Genomic DNA, 10,465 nt, shown 5'->3' with positions numbered 1-10,465 from the left:
AAGTAGAGAAAGTGGTGGATAAACTGTAATACAGTAAGAATGGGGGGTGACTGGGAAATAAAGGAAAGACAGCAGTGGGGACACAGGAGAGCAAAATGAAGTAGTATGAGGACCAGCACCACAGAACCTTCCCCTGGGGGCCACAGAGGTGCCCCAGGCTTTAAGAGGGTTTGCTATTTTGGCAGGGGACTTGGCGTTCAGTCCTGGCATCCACACTGGGCATGCTAATCACCAGTAACCTCAGCTCCACAAGACTGCACATCCTATTCTGGTCTTCTCAAGGGCTATTGTTATATACATAACTGACACTCATGCACACCACTAATTATTAAACATTTTACAAGCTTTAAAAAGTTACTCTTCCTCTTAAGCTAACAGATTATATTGATCTGTCTGTCACATCCTAGAACAGTCACCAGCCTCTAATTCCTGTGGCTTTACCAGTTCTGTTCCTTCCTTGTTTGGCTTTATGAATGCTCTCTATCTTTGCCAGGCATTTTTTTTCCACTTCCTATTTCTGTAAGAGTAGAGACCCGGCATGGCTAACCCCTGTCTACCTACCCTTGACGGCTTCCTTCTTCCCAGACTTATAAAACACCTGAATGATCTCAGAAGCCTCCCTCCCTCCCTCTGCATTGCCAACACAATGCTGAATTCAGACATTGTCAGTGCCCTTACTCCACACATGTAAGGCAGAAAACACTACCATGTATGTACACAGATATATACATATATATCTATGCCTATCTGCATATCTTTATCATTTCTATATCTATTTCCTGTATTGTTTCTCCTTGCTAATGGCACCATGATCTGTCTTGTGTCACCAAAGAAAGTTAGTGTCAACCCTCTTCTTCCACCTTCTTATAAGGGCTTGCTAACCCATGTGAGCAAATTCTAAGTGTATCTGAAATGACCCCAGCCTTTCAGCTTCATTGGTTGAGATCTACTTTTGTTCTCACCTTGTAGACGTCTTCTCACAACTGAGCCACTTCGTTTGTCTTCCTAAGAAGTATCAGAATGACCTTCCTAAATGTACACTGGATAGCACCTACACACCTTATCATCTGCTTCCTTTTAAAAACTTTAATCATTTTCCAAACAACAGTCACCTTCAGAAGTTCTGTCTCCCTGAACCTGGAGCCTGGGGTGGGAGGCCTTGCTCACTGCACCTGCAAAGCAGCCACACCTAACTTCTGTTTGTGGAATGCTCTTTTCCTTCCCCTCCCTCCTCATTTGCCTGGACATCTTTATCCTCCAGAGTTGTGCACTGAAATCTATACCCTGAGCACCTTCTAAGCCTTTTATGGCTTTTACAAAACTATGTCACAGCATGGAAGCATTTTTTATTAGATACTCGCTGTATTTACATCTGAAATATTATCCCCTTGCCCACCCCGCTCCCCTTCTCCCTTCCCCTCTACTTGTCTTCATGAAGGGGCACTAGCTGCATGGAAGCATTTAACAAATCCACCAAGAGTAGTACTATCCCTAGTCCCAGAACTTCGGAAAGTGGGCTGAACTGTGATGCTTGCTTTTTAAAGGCATTTAGCAGAAAGTCCACAGTTCTAAATAAGGGTTCAATAAGGTTGAATTTCATCTTATCTTTGCTTTGGTGAAAATGGAAATAGGTAAGTGTTTTCATGTTTTCAATACTGATACTATTAATACATCCTTTATAGGCTATTGTTAGAAGTTGATACTCTAAAAGCCAGAGTCTGAAGAAAGAAAGGGAAGAAGGGAGGGAAGAAAGAAGGGAAGAAGGGAGGGAGGGAGGGAGGGAGGGAGGGAAAGGAAAGGAAGAAGGAAGGAAGGAAAGGAAGGAAGGAAGGAAGAAAGAAAGAAAGAAGGAAGGAAAGAAAGAAAGAAAGAAAAGAAAAGAAAAGAAAAGAAGGAAGAAAGAAAATAAACTTGGTAGTCTACATTTTTAGCCACGAAAATGAGATTTCTACTTATCACTTCATACCACTACACACACCCAGGCTCAGACCAGGTTGCTAATTAAGCAAGTTCTTACCATAATTACCTAGTCAGCCTTAATGGCTTTACAAGTTTTGCTGGGCCTCAGTGGTCCTACAGGGTCTTTTTTTCCAATTGTTAAAACAGCTGCTGAGTTTCAAGCCCCAGAGGCTGGATTTACAGAGGCAAAAGCTCCCCAGTGAAGGCTGGGGCAGGCGGTCTGGGCAGAGTCTCATTCTGAGCTTGCTTCCTCCAACCTCCAGCCTTCCAACTGAACGTAGCATCCCCAACCAAGCACAGAGTTGCTCTCCATTGTGCTCCCTCGGCTTCTGGACAGTGAGATGGTCCCGCGTGCGCTCCTCTGGTCGTTGGGGGTCTCAAAGGCGCCCTCCCACCCCTCTCTCCACTCTCCAGCCACCCCAGTGGCCGGAACCCAAAGAAAGAGATGTCCTTTGACACTGTGACACCCTCCACCCTCACCCCACAGCAGCCCCCTAGGTCTGGGTGAGAGAGAGAGGGGGGGGCAGCAAATGTGTGTGTGGGGTGTGTGTGTGTGTGTGTGTGTGTGTGTGTGTGTGTGTGTGTGTGTGTGTTGCGCGCTGGCTCGCAGCAGGAGAGAGAGCGCTAGGCAGGAAGGGGGAGCGACGGGCAGAGGAAGGCGGGGCAGCGGGCAGCGGCGGGCGGGCTGGGAGGGGCAGAGGCTCTAAGCTCTGCAGTGACACTCGAAGCCAGTGCACACTCCTTGCCCGGAGCGGCGAGAGAGCAGAGCTTGGAGGGCCGCGGACGAGCCGCCGTCTCTGTCGCCGGTGCACCGGGCTCTGCCTCTGCAGCCCGCGCCGGCGTCCAGCGAGCCAGCCCGGGCGGCAGTGCCAGCTCCACGGGGCGCCTTCGGTATCCTCCCGCTATCCAGCGCCCTCGTCCGCCCGCGCTGTCCCGCGACCCCCCGGCCCGGAGCCGCCGCCCGCGCCACTTCGCTGCAACTTCTACGGCCGCGTGTCGCCGGCCTTCTGTCCGCCTTGGAAGTTTGCAGCGCCCGCCACAAAGTTGGGACACTTGGGCATTACATTTTGCCCTAGCGTGCAGGTCCCCTCCGTTCGTGGATCCTGGTACTCGACGTCTTGGTGGGATCCCGCGACCTGGGCTTTTTTTCCTGCACACTACACCCCCGGGGAGAAACAAACAAACAAACAAACAAACTTTCCTCTTAGGAAAAAAAAATCTTTAAGGTAAGGAGCAAGATCGAATCAACCCTCGCCTCCCCCGCGCCTTCGTGCGCCAGGGCGGACCTGGCCCGAAAGCGTGTGCACCCAAAGGGCTGGTTTGTGGTCGGGGTTGAGGTGCATCCTCACACCGGGAAGGGAGCGACCGGAGGTTCTCTAGGACGAGGACACGGGCAGCTCTCACTGGGCTTTTTGGTTGATCTGTGGCTGGGTCACAGATGTATTAGGTGGGCAGACAGCGCCAGTGCTGGGGAGATGGACACGCTGCGTCGGGCTGGAGTGGGTCCCCGGAACCGCCGGCTTTATCCTATCCCTGTCTAGACACTGACTTTGGCCTGCAGAGGCGGTGGGCTCTTGTTTCACTCCCCGGGTTCCAAGTCCTTCTTCATACATGCTTGTTCTGCGGGACTGGGTGTTCGGGGGCACTAGCGCGGGTCTGAGAAGCTTGCAGGACTCGCGGGGTGGAGCACGGAGGTGGGCTCCCTGCAGACGGTGGCAGGAATCTTCTGGGACTAGTACAGTGACCCCGTGCCCTACCAGCAGCATCCTTGGAGAAACTTCCCTAAGCTGGGCGGCAGGAAGGTGTCCCGACCCCCCCCCCCCCCCCGTAGCTACTCTGCTAAGCTGTAAAAAGTATGAGCCTGACCTAGACCACCCAGCTTAGGCACCAGCTTGCAGACCGGCTCCGCTCTTCCCGGGCGCTTCGCAACTCTGATTTGAGGTGCGCTTTCATTTTGTCACTCAGCTGAGCTTCTTTCTCACCCTTCCTCTGGTCCCCATCCCAGTGTGTGGGAATTCTTGAAGTCCGTCCTCCAGCTGCAGTAGGGTGGCTCGGAGCTAGCTCACCCCAATCCTATAGGTCACTGCCCTCCTCCTTCTCCCTGCAGAGCGCTGTCCATTATCTGCTCTGGGGACCGTTAGCTCCCTGAAACCAAGACCTGGAGTGGGAGAATGAACCTTTAAAAAGTCCCTGGCTTTGATAGATTTTTTTTTTTTAAACAGAGTTCTTTTAAGTAACATGGGGTAGCGGTTTGTTTACTTGTCTTTTAGTCCGGCTAAATCACATTTATTTGTTTATTTGCCTTGAGCTGTAAGTCTCCAAACACATTACCTTCTCATTCTCTCGCTACCCCTCCCCCTACTTGCTTTGTGGGACTCTTTTTCGTTTGTTTGTTTTCCTTTTGTTTGTTTGTTTGTTTTTGTTATATTTTGTCTTGTTTTTGAGAAGAGGATCTTCAATCCTCCCCATCTCCTCCCACCAGGTTTCTGGGTGCCTGTGAGAACTGGGGGAGGAGTCATCAAGGTTAATACACAGGACCCCCCACGCTAGTCCCTGCCCTGTTTGAAGCAAATTTTAAGCAAGTAAAACCCTCCTCGAGCTCACAGAAGTGGAGATAAAACAGATAAAACGTCCCTCCCTCCCGAGAGAGCAGTTGCTGAGGATTGGATGCTGCGTTTGAACTGTTTTATTATCCCGAAAGACTGATGGATAGATGAAAGAGGCAATGTGCGGGCCGTCGGTATTTATTATTATTCACTATTAAGTATTAAGAGTGCTAATAAGGCCGTCACCCCAGCTGAAGTCTGTGTTTACACTCACTTGGTTTTATGTCAGTTTCTTCTTACAGTGGTTTCCGAAAGGGCCAAGACCAAGACTGTATTCATTCCCCACACTCATTCCGCATATGGGATTGATCAAACTGTCAAAAAAGATACTGTCATTTTACCAGTTTTAACTCTGGAAGTTGTAGAGGCTGCAACCTACAAAATGTCATTTTCGTCACTTTGACTTTTCAGAGTTTAAAAAACTTGGCAACATAATTAATTATGGTCCCAATTCCCATTTTCAATCTAAACCTATATCCAGGATTATATTAACATATTCCATCACTTGTTCTCTGAAAGTGACTCTTGTGAAATTGCATTCCAATTTGGGGGACGGTGGAGCAACTGGGAATGTGTCCTCCCCACGTTAGAGAGATTAGTACTGTTTCAAATTTCCATCAAAAACTCTGCGTCCGAGGGTTGGAGTGATGGCTCGGTGAGGTAAAGAGCTTTTAGTGCTTTTGCAAAGGACATCATTTCTGTTCCAGCAACCACAGAGATCAACTCACAACCCCCAGCTGTGGTTGGTGTCTGCACACTCATGAACATGCGGTGTTTGCTCGCACACACACACACACACACACACACACACACACACGAGAGAGAGAGAGAGAGAGAGAGAGAGAGAGAGAGAGAGAGAAAGAGAGAGAGAGAGAGAGAGAGAGAGTAAAATAAATAAAACTTTAAAACTCTTCTTTCACTTAGAGCCATTGCCCATTTCTTCTCTACACAGCTTGTTCGTGGCTGTCCTTAATCTTCCTTCCCCCGTACACTTGAAACCCAGCAGCGTGCAACTTTATGTCCCTATTTTCATTTTTATATCAGAACTCTTTCATTCATTAAACTTTTTATTTCAAAGAATCAAGCAGCAGTACTCTTTTAATTAGTAACAGTTATAAAAAAAAAGAAGCTAGAACTCTGTAATGAGCCTAACTTGTTATGAATTATATGAGACTTACTATGCATCTGTTTCAGGAGAAATAATAGCACCCTTCAACAACTTACACACACAGATTTTTATCTCTGAAGATCTAAGAAAATGTGCAGTTGCAAACCCGTCCTTGTATGAACAAGGGATGCCCGGCTTGTAGTTTATTTGTCCTGGGTCTTAGCATCCATGTGCTAAACTAGGACTCTTAGAAGCAAAAAAAAAAAAAAAAAAAAAAAACTCATATTATAATATTGTCAAGTAGTGCAAAGGAATGTAACATCCCAAGAGGGGAAAACAGGTCATCTTCATGTAATTTAGGGAGTTTCCATTAACATCATGAATTTGGCCTTTCTGACTTTAGGCTTTCTCATATGGACTTACGTTCCAGATTCTGCTTGTGGTGGGAAAAACCATGTATTTTTAAAGCTCTAACAAATTGTTTGCAATGTAAGAAAGGTTTCAGTGCTGGTTTCTGAGCAGTTCTCTTGTGACTAACTAGAGGTCAGAACGCTCTGCCTGTTTTAAAGCTGTATTCCACCCCCAACCCCCAATTACTACGATGAGAACCAAAGCTCTCGGCTTAACATGAAAACAGATTTTGCATAATCATCAGAAAGCATGAATGCCATGTGAATCCCACATAACTGCGCAGACTCTAATATTTTAGTGTCTCATCCTCAGTTTCCCTGTGATGAGATGTGATGCTCTTTCATAAGAGTTCATTTTTCCTTTTTTTTTTATCATGTTTTATTGGAGGAACTGTAACCCACTGACAGTTACAGAATAGCTAATCACCAGGAAGAACGTATGTGCATAGTTCCTTGTGTTGCTTCAAAGGCACAAGCAACACTAAGTCATTCCACTGATTCATTGCTATGTTATCGAGGTTATTTTGGAGTGGTTAGTCTGAAAAACATAATTTGTGTATCCTCCATTGGCTCATTTCCTGGTTACTAGATACAGCACAGATGAGTTGTTTAAAAATTAACAACACAAAACATTGGCTTCTAAACTGATTTTAAAGCACAACTCTACTGGTATTTAGGTATTTTCTTTAAAAAAAGAAAAAAACCCTATATTAAGGTTAGAGAGGTGACTCAAGGAATAAGAACATTTGTGGCACTGGCAGAAGACCTGGTTTCGGTTTTCAGAACCTACGTAGTGGCTCCCGACAGGTCCATGGAATCCAATGCCTTCTTTGGGCACAAGGCCCATATGTGGTGTGTATACATATGTGTGGGCAAAACTCTCATACTCATAAAATAAATACTCGTGAAACTACTCTGTGTTTTATGCCCTGGGTCCAGATAGTATTGTATTTCTTCCCTATGTGTTAAAAGTGATGAAAAAAAAAAAAAGACAAAATGGCAAAGTGTGTGGAGTCAAAGTTCTCATTGGATTTCCATCTAGGAGAAAAGTGAATTTAGGAAATACACTAGCTTGCTGTATTGCGCAGTAGTACATAGACCATAACCTCAGAGTGTGGGGCACAGTGTTGAAGTCTGTTTGCTCACGATCACATTTCTCGTGACACATGGAAGATATCATCTGGCACTTGCAGAGAGGTTCACTGTAAGCTGCTCACCTCTTCGATACCAAGTTCGGAGAGGCCAGACCCATATCTTTTCTCTCCCTTTGCAGTCTAATTAAAAAATAAAAATAAAAAACTTGCAAAGACAAATTCTGCAAATCTCACTCTTCTGACAGATTTGAAGAATATGTATTGTATATAACATAGATGTCACAAATAAAACATTTTGATCCGTTTGCCCTTTAGAAATTAAGAGTAGAGCATCTGATGGGTACGGAGAAAGGGGAAATTATAGCTCTGTATCCTCATCCTGTTAGGATGAAGGAACAGGTCTGACCACAGAATAGCTGAACACTGGGCTCTGCAACAATGCCACTGTTGCCAAGGAACTCAGGGAGCAAGGTTCTACCCAAGCTTCCTGTTAAAGTCTGTGGTCCTCCGGGCTATAACAAAAGCAAGAGTTCAGGATGAAGTCTTGTTATTCTTTCAAACTTTTGGAAATAGATTTTTAGGTAGTTGGCAAATAATTTGAGTTTCTATTTGTCATTTTTTTAATTCCTACTAAAAATTTAAATGACACATATTTACCATTTTATATATTTTCCTGAAGTGTATTAGACTCACATATTAAAAACTCTGAAACCATTATCCCCTTTATTTTTATTTTCTTTTATTGACTAAGTAATTTATTTACTTTCTATACTGATGGCAAGAAACATGTTACAGCCCTCAACGTAGTATAATGGATATAGTTAACTTATCAAACATCTGCTTTAGTTTTTTTTTCTTTCTTAAATAATATGTAGCCCTTTTGTTGCTTGAGAATGATAAAAGACTTTAAAAAATAACATGGCCAAATTACAGACCTGTAATTGAGTGCTGCACACGGACATATCCTGTACCTGCTTCCTAACGGCAACAGTGTCTGCTGCTGTCACAGGTAGTAGAAAAGGACTGAGGTGTAGTGAAGATCCTGCAATTTACTCCAAGTGACTCCAAGTGAATGCTGCCTTCCAGCTGCCGTGTCTGAAATGCAGACTACAGTTTAAAGGCACAGTAAAAAAAAGCACTTAAGTGTACATTCTATCTATTACTAGAAGTCAATATTTTTGGCAGCTTCCCTAAGTTAGTAGCCTTGTGGGCTTATCTACAAAGATGAAGATATGATGAAACAGTAAGATTAACGTTTTTTTTCTTCCCTTTCTTTCCTTTTTTTCTCTCTTTGTCCTTGTTGTTCCTTTTGTTTGCTTGTTTTGTTTCTTGAGATAAAGTCTCAATATGTTGCCCTCACCGGCCTAAATTTGCTATATAGACCAGGCTGTACTGCAAACTCACAGAGATCCAACTGACTCTGCCTTGGGAGCGCTGACTGAAGTTTTCTTTTTATAAAATGAGCAGTGATCTCTGCACTCATAATTAAAGCAAACTGTGGAGTGTTATTGTACCCTGTTTTATTGAGGACCGTGCCCGCTTTTAAATTACATAATCACTGAACAAAGAGTTAAACTCGAAGAGGGATATTCAGATCGTTAGTGATGATGTGAAGGGCGTTGCTATTTTTTTGCCAGCAGATTGGTTTGAGAGAGTGCTAACTTTCAAAGGACTGTTTGTTTAGGATTGGTGGCCTCTCCAGCTTAGATGCACCAAGTGTCAAGAGACTGTTGGAAAATGAATAGTTACAATGTATAGAATATTGTTGTAAAACACAATCCACAACCAGCTTCTGCATCTTGGGATGCTGATGCTGATCCTCCAATTGCGTGCATTTGCACACAAAGCATATAGGTACAGCCAAACAGAACACTGCAGATTTCATTCCAAAAGTAGGATGTAGCTCATATTATTATACAAGTCAATTTGCACAATATAAACCTACAAGATCCACCTTAGCTTTAGAAGCCATTAAAAGCCTGCATAGTAAGTACAGTTTCAATGGTAGAGATGCAGTGACATGTGGTTGCCTGTCTTCCCATAGCTCTATGTGTCCTATTCGGTCAGCATCACTCAGGGTAAACAATCACCAGACAGATTCTGACGTTTGTGGACCAACTAATTGAAGAGCCATTTATTACCACAATAGTGACAAAGATCGCGGGCAGGAGGTTGGCTTCCTGCTGAGCAGCTGGTTTTATTTATTTTTTTGCTTTACTGGTGACTCTTCAAAGTTTGTAGAAACTTGTTATGAAAATGCAATGGTTGTTTTTCATGGAAAAATGAAGTTGCTTCTTAAATCACTATCAGCACCAACAGCACTGGTAGCCGGATTCTCCCCATCAAATGAGCTAAGAGGTAGTGAGATGAAGGAAGTGTCTCTGCTCAGCTGTTACCAAGGAGGAGCTCACAGGAAAAAGAGCTTTTTACTAATTTAAATGGACATTTATTTTTCAGGGCCTTCTATAAAAGTAAAAATGCCCCAGCAGTAACAGTAAAATTATATCATAATTATAATAACAAAAACTATAAGCTAAGGCCTGAAAAGATAAAGCCAAATAGAAAAGAGACCAACATAACACTGAAATTTAGGGAACTGAACATAGACACATGTGTGTGTGTGTGTGTGTGTGTGTGTATGTGTGTGTATGTGTGTGTGTGTGTATAATTTTCTTTTCTTTCTTTTTCATTTTAAGCGACTTATCTTTACTGTGGTTTCCTTCTCTCATAATTCTGTGTCTTGTATTTTAACAAAGTTATAGCTAAGTCCATCTTCATGGTCACACGTACAAATACAATGGTCTCATGCCTGATGCCCTCATTAAATTAATGATGCCCTTCATTCTGATCAGTTTCTCTTCTCTCATCTTTTACCAGATCCTCCCCCCGTCTGCACCTCTGCACCTCTCCAACTCTCTCTCTTTAGAGAAAAATAGGCAAGACAAAACAAAAAGTAAACAAACAAAAAACCAGAATGAAATAAATACAAAAAAAGCACAAGAAACACACACACACACACACACACACACACACACATTACAGTGTGAATCCATTTTCACTTTTTCATGCACACGGTGCTGTATTTTGAACTTTTCCTTGAAAGTTTCATTTCCCACAAAGTTGTCAGTGATTAACTGATATTAAAGTGGTTCCTGTATTTTGAATTTTAAACATAGATGACAATGTTTTTACCCGTTAACATTATTAGTGTTCTAGGTAAGATTTTGTTGTTTACAGAACATTTCCACGTCCCTTGATTTCCATAACATCCTCCTGGTGACTCGAAGT

The sequence above is a fragment of the Micromys minutus genome (genome assembly GCF_963924665.1).
Source record: "Micromys minutus genome assembly, chromosome: 18".
In the NCBI taxonomy this organism is placed as follows: Eukaryota; Metazoa; Chordata; class Mammalia; order Rodentia; family Muridae; genus Micromys; species Micromys minutus.
This window is presented reverse-complemented; position numbering follows the sequence as displayed.